The sequence below is a fragment of the Panthera pardus genome, unplaced genomic scaffold (assembly GCF_024362965.1).
Source record: "Panthera pardus isolate Hobbes unplaced genomic scaffold, ASM2436296v1 HiC_scaffold_12, whole genome shotgun sequence".
Taxonomy (NCBI): Eukaryota; Metazoa; Chordata; class Mammalia; order Carnivora; family Felidae; genus Panthera; species Panthera pardus.
This window is the reverse complement of record NW_026526677.1, coordinates 51,611,784-51,630,266: the sequence shown is the minus strand read 5'-3', so window position 1 is coordinate 51,630,266 and position 18,483 is coordinate 51,611,784. Positions and strand designations below refer to the sequence as shown.

Here is an 18,483-nt window from a genome sequence, read left to right as displayed (position 1 = left end):
TTTGATATATCCGGCTAGGGGTTTATCAATTTTGTTAATTCTTTCAAAGAAGCAGCTCTTAGTTTCATTGATGTGTTCTACTGGACTGTTGTTGTTGTTGTTTCTATATAATTTATTTCTGCTCAAAGTTTATTATTTCCCTTTTTCTGCTGGCTTTAGGCTTTATTTGTTGTTCCTTTTCTAGCTCCTTTAGATGTAAAGGAATTGTGTGTAGGTGTAAATGTAGGTTGTGTACTTGGGACCCTTGCTTCTTGAGAAGGGCCTGAGTTGCAATGAACTTTCCTCTTAGGACTGCCTTTTGCTGCATCCCAAAGGGTTTGGACTCTCATGTTTTCATTTTCGTTGACTTCCATGTATTTTTAAATTTCTTCTTCAGTTTTCTGGTTAACTCATTCATTCTTTAGTAGGATGTATTTAACCATGTATTTGAGTGCTTTTCAAATTTTTTCTTGTGGTTGACTTCAAGTTTCATAGGGTTGTAATCTGTAAATATACCTGGTATGATCTTGATTTTTTTGTACTTGTTGAGGGCTGACTTGTGACCCAGTATGTGATCTGTTCTGGAGAATGTTCCATGTGTAATCGAAAAGAATGTGTATTCTGCTGTTTTAGGGGTAATATTCTGACCATATCTGTTAAGTCCATCCAGTCCAGTGTGTCATTCAAAGCGATTGTTTCCTTGTTTTTTCTGCTTAGACGATCCGTTCATTACTATAACGGGGTGTTAAAGTTCCGTAGTATTAGTATATTCTTTTATCAATGTGTTTCTTTGTTTGTTAATAATTGATTTATATGGGTTCTTCCAAGTTGGGAGCATAGATGTTTACAAATGTTAGGTCTCCTTGGTGGATAGGTCCCTTAATTATGGTATAATGCCCTTCTTCATCTTTTGTTACAGTTTTTGTTTTAAAATCTAATTTGTCTGTTATACGTATGGGAACTCTGGCTTTCTTTTCATGTCCATTAGCATGATAGATGGTTCTTCATTACTTTCAATCTGCAGGGGTCTTTAGGTCTAAAATGAATCTCTTGTAGGCAGCATGTAGATGGATCTTTTTCTTTTTTTTTTTTTTTAATCCATCCTAACACGTTAGGTCTTTTGATTGGAACTTTTAATCCGTTTACTTTCAGAGTAATTATTGAAAGATAGGTATTTAGTGCCATTGTGTCACATATAGAGACACATGTATAGGTGTTTCTGGTGATGTTTTCTGGCCCTTTGTAGTCTTTGTTGCTTTGGTCTTTTATTTATTTTTTTCTCCACTCAAAGAGTCTCCCTTAAAATTTCTTGCAAGGTTGGTTTAGTGGTCATGAACTCCTTTAGTTTTTGTTTGGGAAACACTTTATCTCTCCTATTCTGAATGATAGCCTTGCTGGATAAATAATTCTTAGCTGCATTTTTGCCATTCAGCACACTGAATATTTCTTCCTTTCTGGCCTGCCAGGTTTCTGTGGAAAAATCTCCTGCACACTGATTTGTCTTCCCTTGTAGGTTAAGGACATTTTTTTTCACTAGCTGCTTTCAAGATTCTTTCCTTGTCTGTGTATTTTGTGAATTTGACTATGATATACCATGATGATCAGCTTTTATTGAATTTAATGGGAGTTCTCTGTGCTTTTTGGCTTTTGATATCTGTGTTCTTCCTCAGATTAGGGAAATTTTCAGCTATAATTTGTTTGAATAAATCCTCTGCCCTTTTCACTCTCTCTTCCCCTCTGGGACTCCTATGATACAAATGTTATTCTGTTTTAATAAGTTGCTGAGTTCTCTAAATCTGCCTTCATGGTCCATGACCTTTTTTCTCGCTTCTTTTTGGTTTCATTATTTTCCATAATTTTGTCTTCTTTGTCACTGATTCCCTCCTGTGCTTTGTCCTTCCTCATTTTTATGGCCTCCGTTTGCGATTGCATCTCAGTTATAGCATTTTTGATTTCGGCCTGACTAGATTCTAGTTCTTTTATCTCTGTAGTAAGGCATTCTCTCATGTCTTCAGTACTTTTTTCAAGCCCAGATAATATCCTTATAACTGTTGTTTTAAATTCCAGTTCAGACGTCTTACTTATATTTGCATTGATTAAATCTCTGGCCATCATTTATTCCTGTTCTTTCTTTTGGGGTGAATTCCTCTGTCTTGTGCTTTGGAGAGAAGGAAAAAAAGCAAAATAAAACAAAATAAAGATTTTTAAAAATCAAAGAAAAACTTCTTTAAGTAAAATAAAATAAAGGAAGCTAGATCATGGGTGTGATTTGGTCTGCTTGTTACTAGAAGCTTGATAGAAAAAAGGTAGAAAGAGAGAAAAAAGAAGAAAGAAAAATTGGAAAATTAAAAAATATACATAAACTAAAATAAATTTAAAAAATAAAATAAAAATAAAAAATTGGTCTTTATCAAACAAACAAAACAAACAAAAGCAAAAGTACACCACATCCCTTTCCCCCTAGAGCTGAAGGTGAGAGCATTCTATGATCAACAGACTTGGTGTATGCTAGGGGTTTGTGCTATTCTTCTGGGAAAGGGGCCTGCTGCTGTGACTCTCAGGTGCAATTTCCCTAGTGAAGATGTGCCTGCAGGGTGCAGGGGGGTGGGGCTTGATGTAGCAGATCCATTTTCAACTTGGTGGCACTGTTAGTTAACTGAGTTGGATCAGGCTGGTGGGTGTGGGAAGACAATGGCTTCACAGTGTTCTCTCAGCCCACAGCTGCAGGCCCTCACAGACCTGCAAAGAGTGACCTTGCCTGTGTCCCTGATTTCCTTTTGAGCCCTGCCTTTACCCTGTCTGTGTCCAAGCTGTCCACCTGCCAAATAGCACAGCACTCGTGTTTTAAGTCAGGTGCCTCTGTGTTTCAAAACTCCACACTTCAGAGACCATCCCACCCCTGGCCTTACTTGCATTGATCTTCTGGGGGAGGGTCTCCCTGCACTGTGGCCGGTGCCAGCCAGCGGATCAGAGTGTATGGTAAATCACTGTAACACAGTCTGCATCAGGGTTTGCAGACCTCCACCAGTATCTTTGTTCCTGTCTTGGTGAGTGGGAGAGTTTGATGGCTCTCCCAGGGTCCTTTGCCCTTGGAGAGGTCTTATTACCTCTACCAATCCACTCCAAGCAGGGGAACCACTTCTCTCCTTGTGACCCTGGGGATCCTCAGGCTGCCTGCTACTGGGACTCAGCTCTGCTGTCCCAGAGGAACACCGCTCACCTTCCTAAGCATGAACCTGGCAATGTTGCAGACCTCTGAAACTTCAGAATCTGCTCCACTATTTCTAGAAAACTGGCAGTATTATAACCCTCTCTTTGTAACCCCACAAAAGGTTTTGGGGAATAATTTTCTTGCGTAGTCCTCTGTGCATATTTTCACTCTGTTTTTGTTTTTTGTTTTTCATCCCGTGCCTTTTCTCTCTTTTCTCACTACTACCACCACATTCAATGCTCCCTCCCCTGGGTACTGCCCAAGGCTCTTTTCTCCCACTCATTCTATAAAGTTACCACCTTCCACCAGTCCTTTTTCTTGTTTGCAGATGTGCAACCTGTTCTCTAAGGCTTCTGATGGATTTCATGGGTGTTCAGAATGATTTGATATTTATTTAGCGGTGTTGGAGGGAAGAAGCAAGCTTAGGGTCACCCTACTCCTCCATTTTACCACCAATCTCTGGAATGCCTTTTATATCACAAATCATTAATTGCAGAAATTAATAGAATTAGGAAAAACTTTAGTATTATCATAGTTTTAGGCTTAGGATTATTCCATTAACTATTCTTTTTTCAGAGTACATGTTATGTACCCCCGTCTTTAACCAAATTAATAGATACAGAATTTCTCTTCTATCCGTACTTGTGTAAAATCTTCAGCTAACTTAAGGTTATGAGTAAGAACAAATATGCATTCTATTCAACCAGCATCTAATGCAAGGGATATAGCAACTTGATCTCCCATGTGCAAAATCCATTTCAAAAAGTGTTCAGAAGAGTTGCCAATAGTGCTTCACACAGAGTGGCTTAACTTCAAAAAAATAGTTTACAGTTGGGAAATGAAATGTATTTGAGCTAGTTGCAAAAGTATGGCACATTCAAAGGAGGTAATTAAAAAAATTTAATGAAGGGTTTACTTATAAAGGGGTTGAAGAGATAGTGAAATACCAGGGGCTAGCAACAGCAGGAAAAGAAATTCTAAAATATGTATCTTTGTAGGAAAAGGCCACTGCCAACCTGAGTCTGCCAAAGTGAGAACCATAAGGACAAAAACTCAGATCTGCTCCAACCCCCTCTACTTCTCAGTCACCTGCAGGAGCCTCTCATTGGCCAAACTCAAACTGTTGTCAGAAGGCGAGGAAGCCTGGTTGATTCAAAGCACTGAAATTAGCTTCATGGTATACACTGCAAAGTGTAGAGAGGTGACAAGGATCCTGAAGAGATAAAGGGAAATTGTTCAGCACAGCTACGTGTCTTTTAAAAAGTCCCACCCAGGATAGACAAATATTCTTATGAAGGTCAACAAGACCTATGTAACATGGACCTGGCTTTCTATCTAACTTAAATTTCCTGTCATTCCCCACATACAACTTGTGCTCTAACCATATAGTGAACTTTACTTCTTCAGTATCTAAGCTCTTCCCCCTGCCTGAGTTTTTTCCCTTTGCTTGACAGTTTTTATTCTTCTAAATTTGGCTCAGGCTTCATCTTCCTTAACTTACAAGCATTACGTGATGGTTCTACCAATGTAGACTAAGCTAAGCCTTCTGTCCTCTGTGTTTCCATACCTTTCTTTAATTACTTAAGTGATAGGAAATCTTATAATTTGTTGTCAGTAATATTTATTTTTTCCTTTCAAGCAGCCCTTGAATTAAACACATATACCCTAGTGTGGGAGGTTTGAGGGAATTCAAGGCTGATCATGACCACAAGATGGCAGAAACACATTAGCTTCTATTTCCTCACTCTTGCATTTTCTGCTGCCCATATATGCGAGATTACTTTCTGTTTCCCAAACATAACCTGCTTTCACACATTTTTGCCTTGGCTTTTCTGTTCTATTTAGAATGGCTACCCACTTACTCTTTGCCTGATAAAATCCTATTCCAAGCAAGTATTTGAGGCTAATGCCATTATCACTAAAATCTATTTTATCACCAAAATACTTTTTTCTGTAATCTGTCTTGTCTCTCTTCATCAAAACCCTGCCTATTCTTGAAGTCACTATAAAATGTCATTTTCCCATCTGTTTTGATTTTTCTCCAAAGATGTTGTGCTATCTATTTTTACTCTCACAATTCTTATGATACTTCTATTTGGTCTTGTTATTATAGTTATCTGCTTACTTCAACCATTTACCTCTGTTAGATTGAAAAAAACTCTTACTTAAAGGTACAACTGATATGTATTGGGCATCATTTGCATCCTGGGTACTGTGGCAGGTACTTTGCACAATTTATCTCATTTATTTTAAACAAAGAAATAGGTATTATGTTCATATCATAGGTAAGAAAATCAAGAGTGAGAGTAAGATTTCCAAGGTAATTTAGTCTGTGAGTGTAAGAATTCAAGCACAAGTCTTTGCAATTCCAAATCTACAATCTTAACAATATTATCAACAGATAATATATTATTCATCATTGTGTACATCTCAGTACATATCAGAATACTTTTTTAAACGTAATCATTGTCAAAAGAACTTTAACTTTTGCTTATTTTTTCCAACATTTCTGAAAAATCTCATCTAAAATTCACTTATCACTTTTTTATTTTTAGTGCCAAAAAACACATTGACTAATTTATTAGCGCTCATCATGCACCGAGCAATGATCCATTGCTGGTTATTCAATCCTGGACAAGAGACAGAGATTCCTTTCCACAGAGAACTTTCATATCAGGGCAGGGTAGTTGTTGGAGTGTGTGAGAAAAACAAGAGACAAACAATAAAAATATTAGTATGATTATTTTTGCTGTGAAGATGATGGAATAAGGTAATGTAAAATATTACTGGGGTTGGAAGATAGGGACTTTTGGGAAAGAATACTCTGGAGATGTAATAATTCAGTTTAAACCTGAAGGAAGATAAGAAAGCTAATATGTGTAGAACTTGGAGAAGAACCTTCCAAGAATGAGGAAGAGCAAATTCAAAGGACTCAAACAGAAGCTAGTTTGGTGTTATAGGGGACAGGAAAAGCCCACTGTGACTGGGGCAAAATTGAAAAACAGGCGAGGGAAGAAGATAAAAGTCTGAAAGTTTGATTCATATTCTGCCTTTTAGGTCATGATAAGAATTTTGGCTTTTCTTCCATGTCATGGAAAGCGTTTGGATCATTTTAACATTTTAAGCATGGGAATGACATTATCTGGTTGAGCTTTAGGAAGATTACATTGTCTCCTGGTTGAATATACAGAATAGGGGGGTTACAAGGAAGAAGGCAGTTGTAACAGTTAAGAGACTGTGGGCAGTACCTATGGGTATGATGGGCTATCACTTTGTGATTATGTTACTTTATATGGCAAAAGGATGGTTATACTGCATGGGCTTGACTTAATCAGGCCAGCTTTTAAAAGACACAAGAAACAGCAACAAGTGTGCTCCTGATGATCTGAAGAGAGCATGTGGTGAACTGCCTGTGTGGGCCATGTGCCTGGGAGCTGAGAGTGATTCTGGACTGATAGTCAGCAAGAAATTGGGGACTTCAGTCTTACATCCACAGTCTTACAACTATTTAAGTTGTTACAGTTTTTGGTAATTTGTTATGCAGAGATTGAAAATTAATACAGATGATTTCTAGAATTTTGACCTGAGCAAATAGGTTGATGATGGTGTCATTCTCTGATATGGTCAAAGTTTATGACCCCCATGAGCAGATTGGGAGTCATATTTAATTTGTGATACCAATTAGGCAGGTAAGTGGAGATGGAAAGCAGACTAAAGTAGGCCATGCCTTTTAAGGGATGCCATCCATACCAAGGAATGGTAGTGGTAAGCTTGGCTAGAAAGAAAGTGTAGATAGAGGAGAAAGAAGGATGCTGGTGGTGGGCAACATTCTAACATTTACAAGAGAGGTAAAGGACACTAAGAAGAGGCATCCAGAGAGGAGGAGGTAGGGACTGAGACACATTTGGGATCCTTAAAACCTGGAGAAGGAAGTATGGCAAAAGTGTGTTCAACCATATTAAATGCTTCTGAGAGGTCAAGAGGGTAAGGGTAGAGAGTTGATCATTATGTATTCTAAGGTGAAAGTCATAGATGAACTTGATAAAAGCCATTTCCATGGGTGGGGGGAAAGCCAAGTAAAACTGAGTAGAAATAAGATTTGAGATGAGGAGGTGGAGTTAGTTAAAGATCAATATTTCTTGCTCTTAATATAAGCAGAGGAAAGGGACTATCACAAGAATGGTACACATAATAAAGTTTTGTTTATGCATTTGTTTTAGATATTGGTAATTCCAAGGTATTTTATGAGGAGAGAGAAAGTTTTGATGGTGATTGTATTGGTTTCCCATTGCTGCTATGAAAAATTTGCATAAACTTAGTAGTTTAAAGGAGCAGAAACATATTACCTTACAGTTCTGGAAGTCAGAAGTTTAAACTTAGTTTTATGTAGCCAAAATCATGGTGCTAGCAGGGTTGAACCAGCTCCAGGGCTAATCCATTCCTTACTCTTCTAGCTTCTGTTGCATTCCTTGGCTTGTGGCTTCATCATTCCAGTACTTATTTCTGTAGTCACATTGCTCTCTCCTCCTTTGTAGTAAAACTTCCATCCGCTTCCCTATTCTGTGATTACATTTAGGGCCTTCTTGGATAATTCAGGATCATCTTTCCACCCCAAGATCCTCTACTTAATCACATCTATAAAGTCCCTTTTGCAATATTAGGTAAAGTTTGTAGATTCCAGGCATTTGGTGATGGATATATTTGGGGGAGAGTCATTATTTAGCCTACTACAGAGATTAAAAAAGATTGTGAGACAGAGGTAGAGGAAGGGAGGGATACACAAACAGATTGAGGGAAATTGGGGAGGAGAGAAACAGAGAGGAAGAAAGAGGAAGAAAGAGGAGAGAGGAGAAAAATGTTTTGATATAAGTAGAACATGATGAGGGTTAGGGGTAGAACTCTATCAGGAAGAAAAAGATATAGAATAAAATCAATTTAAGGGTTTAAAATTGCAAGGCTTTTTTTTTTTCTTTTTTAATTGTGTGTGGAAATGGAAGTATGGGTCTTGAAGGTGATTCGTAGGTGTGTACCTAAATGGGTAATTTAGTGAGATGGGAGGCTACAAGGTACAGGGCAGCTCTGAGGGTAGAGGAAGATGACTGATTCAGTTTTGATACACTGAGTTTGAGATTAATATAATGGTTAACACCATTGTATGGTGCTTTGTATTTTCCAGACACTCTTCTAAGTACTTTACATGTATTTTTTAATTTAATACTTATAACAACACTAAGAGGTAAGATAAGTACCATCTTTTACACATGAATCAGAGATGTGACTTGTTCAAGGTTCTATGACAGCCTGGTTCTAAAACCAACCACTACCACATTAACTACCACATTAACATCCTGGTGGAAGTATCTACTAAGCTGGTTACACAGTCCTGAGTTCCAGAAACCTGTCTGGAGTTGAAGATTTAGATTAAGGAATCATCAGCATATAGATCACAGTCAAAACCATTAAAAAAATGCAGTAACTCAGGGAAAATATGTTAAGAGAGGATTAGTGGTCCGAGTGCCCTATTAATATGGAGATGATATGCAGCTATTAAGCTGTGGGATGTCCTTATCGGTATTAAATATTGAAATACAGTGCTTTCATACTGGTGACAGATTCTTCTCTGACTCCCATGTGTCCTACCACCATCCTAGCTTCCGAGGCACCAAGGAAGCCTGGGTGGGCTCTGCCAAGGAGGTATATTCACTTTTATTTTTTAAATAAGCATTTATTGAACGTATCTTATGGTGTTGTGGCAGATTATGATGAATAAAAGAAAATTCCCTTAAGAGATTTATGAAAAATGGCAGACACAACCATGGAAAAATGTGATTAAGCTTCAATGAAATTATTTTATAGTGTGGCATAGGAGCCCAGAGGAAACAGAAAGTATTGTCATCCACTCGTTGATTCACTCATTCAGTTCATTCATTCAATGTGTGTCAAAAGCTATTTTAAAGCATCTGGTGTATGCCAGGCACTGTATGTTGTTATTCAAAGACTAAGAAGACAAAATCCCAATCCTCAAGTGTGTAGTGGAGGACATGGGCACAGACCTGATTTGCATATGTGTTTGAGGATAAAGATACAAGTAGAAGACATAGTGGAGCATAATGGGAATGGTAGCCAGTTTTGCCCAGTTCCAGTGACAGTGAAGGCCAAAAATGTGCCCATGCTCCAGTTAGTTAGTGGGCAGATGAGTTTTTACACAATATTTAGAAAATTCTCACTTTCATGGGAAATTACTTTAGGGATTTTCTAGCCCACCCCTCCATTTTCTAAGCCTAGGACTCGGAGGTAGGCTGTGATCAGCCTGTTTCACACAATGTGTTAGTGGCTGAGCCATGAATCCTACCCAGTCTCTAAGCCTGTCCAGAGATGTCCTCTCTGCCTCATGTTGCTTATTTCCTGATGAGTTCAGGCTGACCAAACTTATTAGAATCCAGTCCCTCAGGTCTGTTTCTTCATTGCTATATCTCCATCATTTTAACAGTTATTAATCAAATTCATTTATTTATCCACTCATTCAATAAATTATTACTGAAATTCCTCCACATGCCAAACACTTATGTGTACTAAGGATAATGGAGCAAATAAAATAGTACCGTAGTTATAATGAATGTTAGAATGTCCACATCTTTTAGTTTCCTATGGCTGTTGTAACAAATTACTACAAACTTGATGGTTTAAAACAACACAAATTTATTCTGTTACAGTTCTGCAGGCCGTAAGTCCAAAATCAGTTTTGCTGACCTAAAATGAATGTGTTAGTAGGATTGGTTCCTTCTGGAGACTCCAGGGGACAATACGTTTCCTTGCCTTTTCCAGCTTCCAGAGGTCAGCTACATTCTTTGGCTCTTAGTCCTTCCTTCCATCTTCAAAAGCAGCAGTGTATGCTAGGAATTTATCCAAGGGATACAGGAGTACTGATGCATAGGGGCACCTGTACCCCAATGTTTATAGCGGCACTCTCAACAATAGCCAAATTATGGAAAGAGCCTAAATGTCCATCAACTGATGAATGGATAAAGAAATTGTGGTTTATATACACAATGGAATACTACGTGGCAATGAGAAAAAATGAAATATGGCCTTTTGTAGCAACATGGATGGAACTGGAGAGTGTGATGCTAAGTGAAATAAGCCATACAGAGAAAGACAGAAACCATATGGTTTCACTCTTATGTGGATCCTGAGAAACATAACAGAAACCCATGGGGGAGGGGAAGGAAAAAAAAAAAAAAAAAAAAAAAAAAAAGAGGTTAGACTGGGAGAGAGCCAAAGCATTAGAGACTGTTAAAAACTGAGAACAGGGGCGCCTGGGTGGCGCAGTCGGTTAAGCGTCCGACTTCAGCCAGGTCACGATCTCGCGGTCCGTGAGTTCGAGCCCCGCGTCAGGCTCTGGGCTGATGGCTCGGAGCCTGGAGCCTGTTTCCGATTCTGTGTCTCCCTCTCTCTCTGCCCCTCCCCCGTTCATGCTCTGTCTCTCTCTGTCCCCAAAATAAATAAAAAACGTTGAAAAAAAAATTAAAAAAAAAAAAAACACACACACAAAAAAACTGAGAACAAACTGAGGGTTGATGGGGGGTGGGAGGGAGGGCAGGGTGGGTGATGGGTATTGAGGAGGGCACCTTTTGGGATGAGCACTGGGTGTTGTATGGAAACCAATTTGACAGTAAATTTCATATATTAAAAAAATAAAAAAATAAAAAAAACAAAACAAAACAAAAAAAAAAAACAAAAGCAGCAGTGTATGGCTATTTAAGCTATCCATTTCTTCTTTACAAAGTTGTGGTAGTTTGGGTCTTTTAATGAATTTGCTCATATCATCTTAGTTGTTGAACTTACTAGCATGTTTTCCATAAGCGTTCTTTCTTTCTTTATTTTCTTTGATCTGGACAGATGTTTATAATTGATCTTCACTATTTCTTTTCTTACTCTTATTTGGGTTTAATTTGTTCTTTTTCTGTTTTTGTTTTAAGTTGGGAGCTGAGATTACTGATTGGAGATTTTACCTCTTTTCTGGTATAGGCATTTGGTGCTATAAATTTATACGTAAATACTGCCCACAGTAAATACGTAAATAGCATCCCACAAAATTTTGTATATTGTGTTTTTATTTTTGTTTCACTTCAATACCTTGTATTTCCCTGTGGAAATGTGGGTCATTTAGAATTATGTTGTTTACTTTTCAAATATTTGAGTTTTTTTCAGATATCTCTCTGATATGGATATCTAGTTTAATTCCATTTTGATTAAAGATCATACTTCGTGTGATTTTTAGCCACAAGATCACACAAACAGAAGCATTTTTAAGCATCCAGTTTCAAAAATGATTTTTTTACTGTGACTTTAGTTAGATGATTACTTTCATTTTTTCTTAGTATTAAAATGTTCTTGTAACATTTTCAACCTGGCAGGAAACTTAGATGTTTCCAGAAGTGTTAATGAAATGATTAATATAGAGGTCAGGACAGAATTAAAGAAACTACCAAGGGATATTGAGATATCCAAAGATACCACAAAGATACCATTACTACCCTAAGCTTGAAGGGAGAATGGAGGAAATAATGTACTACTGTATTCTAGGGAGAGAAGCAGCGTGGTGGAGGATCCTCCTGCAAGGGTTGGGACATCAATACTATCAGAAAACAGGGCCCATAACAGAGAGTAAGCAGGGAAGAAATACTCTACCTCTGTTTTACTCCTGCTCTCTTGTTCCCTGCTGGCACTTCTTTCTCCCTGTCTATGTCCAACCAGAAGCTAGCCAGGAAAAGAACCCAGTTATATATTCTTTAGTGATCACCTCTTAGACTATCAGAGCATAGAAGGGTATAGAATGTTTCAGTGTAAGAAGGAAAATGGCAAAAACCAATATCATCTTTTCCTTGAGGGGAGATATCACAACTATTTATTTTGTGTAAATATCTCTTATGCCGTTTTAGTGGTATCCACTTATCAACCAAGCAAAAGTCATAAAATTTGGATTTTTGTTTTTCATACTTTGTAACTAAGTTACCAATTACTTTTTATGTTGTGCAAGTATTTTTAAGGTTGCTTACCATTACATTCTAAATACTTGTAAAGGTTCTACAGTATGCTAATGGCTTCCATTTCTAAAACTGTTCACATTTATGACATACCGTGGAAATCTGTATCCTCTGGCTTCAACACGTTTGCTTCAATAACTTTGTTATGAATGATTCACTGAATGGATTTCATATGAGTTGCTATTCCCATAACTTATTCCTGAAATCTCCCTATTTTTAAATTGGCATGCAGATGAGATTTTATAAAAATAAGTTTTAAAGATGTACAACTTAAATTTTTTGTTTAAATGAGTACAGTTGACACGCAATGTTACATTAGTTTCAGGTGTACAACATAGTGATTCAACTTTTCTATATGCTATGCTATGCTCCCCACAAGTGTAGTTGCCATTGGTCACCATACAGCACTATTACAATATCAGTGACTATATATTCCCTATGCTATGCCTTTTATTCCTATGACTTATTTATTCTATAACTGGAAGCCTGTATCTTCCATTCCCTTTCACCCATTTTGCCCATCCTCCCATCCCCTCCCCTTTGCAACCATAAGTTTGCTGTTTGTATTTATAGGTCTGATTTTGCTTTCTGTTTGAATAATCCTTTGTTTTTTTGTGGGTTTTATTTTTTTGGTTTTTGGAAGATTCCACATATGAGTGACATGATTTGGTATTTTCCTTTCTTTGACTGGCTTATTTCACTTAGCATAATAGTCTCTAGGTCCATACATGTTGTCACAAATGGCATGATCTCATCCTTTTTAAAGGCTGAGTAATATTCCATTGTATATATATACCACATCTTCATTATCCACTTGTCTATTAATAGACACTTAGGTGGCACAAAAACAGACACATAGACCAATGGAATAGAATAGAAACCCCAGAAATAGACCCACAAACGTATGGCCAACTCATCTTTGACAAAGCAGGAAAGAACATCCAATGGAAAAAAGACAGTCTCTTTAACAAATGGTGCTGGGAGAACTGGACAGCAACATGCAGAAGGTTGAAACTAGACCACTTTCTCACACCATTCACAAAAATAAACTCAAAATGGATAAAGGACCTGAATGTGAGACAGGAAACCATCAAAACCTTAGAGGAGAAAGCAGGAAAAGACCTCTCTGACCTTAGCCGTAGTAATCTCTTACTCGACACATCCCCAAAGGCAAGGGAATTAGAAGCAAAAGTGAATTACTGGGACCTTATGAAGATAAAAAGCTTCTGCACAGCAAAGGAAACAACCAACAAAACTAAAAGGCAACCAACGGAATGGGAAAAGATATTTGCAAATGACATATCGGACAAAGGGCTAGTATCCAAAATCTATAAAGAGCTCACCAAACTCCACACCTGAAAAACAAATAACCCAGTGAAGAAATGGGCAGAAAACATGAATAGACACTTCTCTAAAGAAGACATCCGGATGGCCAACAGGCACATGAAAAGATGTTCAATGTCGCTCCTTCTCAGGGAAATACAAATCAAAACCACACTCAGATATCACCTCACGCCAGTCAGAGTGGCCAAAATGAACAAATCAGGAGACTATAGATGCTGGAGAGGATGTGGAGAAACGGGAACCCTCTTGCACTGTTGGTGGGAATGCAAATTGGTGCAGCCGCTCTGGAAAGCAGTGTGGAGGTTCCTCAGAAAATTAAAAATAGACCTACCCTATGACCCAGCAATAGCACTGCTAGGAACTTATCCAAGGGATACAGGAGTACTGATGCATAGGGGCACTTGTACCCCAATGTTTATAGCAGCACTCTCCACAATAGCCAAATTATGGAAAGAGGCTAAATGTCCATCAACTGATGAATGGATAAAGAAATTGTGGTTTATATACACAATGGAATACTACGTGGCAATGAGAAAAAATGAAATATGGCCCTTTGTAGCAACGTGGGTGGAACTGGAGAGTGTGATGCTAAGTGAAATAAGCCATACAGAGAAAGACAGATACCATATGGTTTCACTCTTATGTGGATCCTGAGAAACGTAACAGAAACCCATGGGGGAGGGGAAGGAAAAAAAAAAAATAGAGGTTAGAGTGGGAGAGAGCCAAAGCATAAGAGACTGTTAAAAACTGAGAACAAACTGAGGGTTGATGGGGGGGTGGGAGGGAGGGGAGGGTGGGTGATGGGTATTGAGGAGGGCACCTTTTGGGATGAGCACTGGGTGTTGTATGGAAACCAATTTGACAATAAATTTCATGAAAAAAAAAATAGACACTTAGGTTGCTTCCTTATCTTGATTATTATAAATAATTCTGAAATAAGCATAAGGGAGCATATATCTTTTCAAATTAGTGTTTTTATTTTCTTTGGGTCAATACCCAGTACTGGAATTATTGGATCATAAGGTATTTCTATTTGTAATTTTGGGGGGAAACTTTATGCTGTTTTCCACAGTGTCTGTACAAGTTTACAGTGAATGGATTTATAACTTCAATATAATATAAGACATCTATAATATAATATAGTAGATATATAATACATCTATTTAAATTTTTCATCAGAAAATTTCCTTATGGCCTTTTGCTGTCAGTTCTTTTTTTGTTATTGTTTCCACTGCATTTATTACTAATATAAAAAATGTTTAAAAGAAAAAAATTAATTCTCAGTTCTCCAACGGCTCTCATCCTTCCCTCTTGCCCACACAACTCCTGACCCATTTCCTCAGGGCCAGCTCAAAACTGAGCCTGTTCACTGCTATTTTTATAGAAAGCAACCAGTGCCAGGGATGCAGGGAAGAAGCTTAGATGAAGGCAACCCTACTGCCCAGGTTCCACCCAAAGGTAGGCCGGGTGGAGATTCACAGAATTCAGATGAAAGGGCTGGTGGCCTCACAATGACATAGTGTAACTAAAGTGGGCTGGAGAGGAGATAGGGTTACTCGTCAGAAGCTTTAGAGGACATCTCATGGACTTGTGTCAAACCCAGAAAAACCAACGCCAGGATGGGGAGACCAGGGAGGCAGTCTTGCAGAAAGGTTCACAATTCTCCCATGTTGGGAGGTATGGAAAGTCTAGAGGGCACCAAGTCTCATTTGTTTTGGCAGAAAAACTTACTCTAGTGTTGGGAAGTCACAAAGAGGCCACGGACACTGAGAGAGGCTGCATACAAGGGGATGGGCAGTTTCACAAAGCACAGTGATCGCAGACCAGAGTGGTGGAGATCATGCTACTGATGCAGAAATTACAAAATCCAAAAGCAGGGAGAGCGTCCTTTCAGGGAGTAACTCTGAACCAGTCATCCATACTTGACCCCAGGTCAACCTGGTGAGTTTCACAGGACAACTGGCAACTTTGGAGGTAAGGGTTGTTTCATTTTAAAAAGGACTTAAGCAGCTAGAAGGGAGTGCTAGGAAACTGCTCCAGGGCTCTCAGGAATCAAGGACAGTACTGGGGACTGGGTGAACGGATGCATAAGAAACAGCACCAAAGAGGTTTCCTGTTCAGTCAGTTGGTGAGGGGGAAGAGGATCCAGAAGGCAGTTGAAGGGAGCAAAGATGGGGTCTTGAAGGCGAGTCTCTAGAGGCTGGATCAGAAGAAAGACCACACACTGGCACCAGTGATGAAACACAACTCTGGACCCCAAATGGGGAGGGGATGGATGGAGGTGGGTGTCACTGATTGAGGGTGGTGGGGGGAACAGCCTCACAGTAGCCATCACAGGGCCACAGGGAAATATATGACTGCTAGGTCCAAATGGCTCTTTCCAGCCTGGATGGGAAGGCACAGTCTCACAGAGGAGGTCCACTGATGCCTGCATGGTAGAAGGCACAGAGGTCCTCATATCGACAGTGGCCCTTTTTTGGCAAAGTGTCAGCAGACAGGGTGGTTGGATTTGTCTTCCATAACTTTGGGGCCATCCTTGGGTGGGCAGATAGAGACCAACTTATGAGCTTTTGAGGATTTTTCTCTGCTCTTTGTGAAAGCCTCCCCTGGAAGGACCCCCACGGCGTGGTCCAGGAAAAGGAGGTTCAGTACTGGCCCCCCACCAACCACGACCATATGGGCCACATCTGGGGCCTAGGCCCCCCGAATTGGGCCTCTGCCCCAGGGAGGAGGTTTGAGACTCAGTAGTGGTGAAATCATTGGTCCCCTTGATCCTGGAGGACTTCTGTGAAGAGAATCTGCATTCTTTCCTATCTGGCTCCTTTCACTCAACATCGTGTTTGTGAGAATTAATCCAGGTTGCCTATAGCAGGAGTCCATTCATTTTCTTGCAGTGTAGTCTCCCATTGCATGCACACACAACAACTTATTTATCTATTCTACTGATGGTGGACATGTGGGAGGATTCCAGCTTGGGACTGACTTGGGGTCACCCGGCTTTCCATTTGGCCATGGGGGGCACCCAGAATCCTGGGTGGTCCTATGGGACTCCCACCCTCCTCGACTCTACTCTCTTCCTGCTCTGGCAGCGGGGGCTGCTGTGGTGGTGGCAGCTGCTACTGATTCTGCTTCTTTTATTTCGGCATCGTGGTTGCAGCAATGGCTGCAGCAGGATTTGGAGGGCAGTGAGGAAGGGGCACGCTGGGTTGCTGTCAGTTCTTATACACTGGTCCCCAAGTAGCTACTGACTCTCGAATTTCATAAAAATGGAATCATACAGTATGAACTTTTTTGTGATTAGTTCTTTTGTTCAGCACAGTGTTTTTTGGATTCAATTATGATGTTACATTTTTCAGCAGTTCATTAAAAAAAATACTGAGTTGGGTCACCTGGGTGGCTCAGTCGGTTGAGTGTCTGACTTTGGCTCAGGTCATGATCTTGTCATTTGTGAGTTCAAGCCCCACATCGGGCTTTTTTCTGTCAGCCTCTCTGTGCAGAACCTGCGTTGGATCTTCTGTCCCCCTCTCTCTGTCGCTCCCCTACTGGTGCTATCCCAAAAATTAATAAATATGTTTAAAAACCTGAGTAGTATTCTGTTAAATGAGTGCACTATAAGGATACACTAGTTTATTTGTGTATTCATCTATTGACACACATTTGGGGTTTTTTTCGAGTTTTTTGGATAGTTTGAATAAAGCTGATAAGAACAATTGTAATTTTCTGTGAACAAAATATTTAATTTCTCGTAGGAGCCTAGAAATAGAATTGCTCTGTTGAATAACAAATATACATTGGATTCCATATCACTATTTAAATTTTGTCTCTTTTTAGTAGAGTTTAAAATCAAGGGAGACCCAGAGATTGTAATCTGTGTCTACAAGCATAATACAAAGAGCTTCAGAGAATTTTATGAAGCCAGACTCATGGGAATGTACTGTTTATCTCAGCTCTCAGGACTTCATTTTTAATAACTTCCTCTTAGGAAAAACCACTGTTCAGGCCCTTAGAGAATTTAGGTTTTTGTCTTTGACAAGTGGTTGGCAACAGTTTAGGATAGAGAAATGTTCTGAGTGTCAGGGAATAAAAATCCTGGAAGAAGTGCCAAGTGGGATTTGGATCTTCAGACTGCAGATTTCACCATCCTATACTCAGCCCTTGACCCCTCACCAGCGACTCCACTGCTCTGTGCTTAGCCCAGCCCAGCAGGTAAGAGTAGGGAATTGTCCAGGGGACTACATCTCTTTAGGAGCTTCTGCAAGATTTGTGAAGAATTGGCCTTTCCTCTTCAACACGAACTTTCCTTTTTTGATGTGTGGGGCACTTATCTTTAACTCTCTTTGCAAGAACTTGGTACAGAGATTCTGTTCCAAGGTACCTGCAGGGATCAGATTCTGTACAGTAGAAAAAAATTAGGACTTTTACACTAAAATCTCTATGGTAATAACTTTCCACATTGACCTCATTTTGTAACAACTGGACCCTGGCCGATACTTCTCTGCCCTTTGCTGACTCTGCTTCCATCCCCTTGTACTTTTCCCATTGCTACAGGCAGAAGCCTACATGGAAACCTGGTATTTTGATTTTGAAAATCTCTGGATCTAGAAACTGAGATGAATATGACAGCTTTTGAGGACTTTTGTTACCGAAAGACCCAATAGTTTGCTCTATCATCTCTGTCACAGTGTACATACTTTACCCTGATCTCATGCAGAAGGTAAAGTGGCCAATTGGTAATTTTCTTCTTGAGTTCAAGGTAGGAAGAAAAAAAAAAAACATTATTTGTGCAACTTTACCTACTCCAAGCCTAGGTGAACATGCCTTATTTTTCCTACTTTCATGCTTTATGGTTCCTGGTTGTATAAGTGTTTGTGTTTGGGAATATAAGTAAAAATATGTATAAAA

At 39.2% G+C, this 18,483-nt stretch overlaps 1 pseudogene; it reads right to left on the bottom strand.

Annotated features, from left to right (window-relative positions):
- Nucleotides 1-15,867: 15,867 nt before the first annotated feature.
- On the bottom strand, nucleotides 15,868-16,727 carry LOC109271324 (proline-rich protein 3-like; annotated as a pseudogene).
- Nucleotides 16,728-18,483: the final 1,756 nt, after the last annotated feature.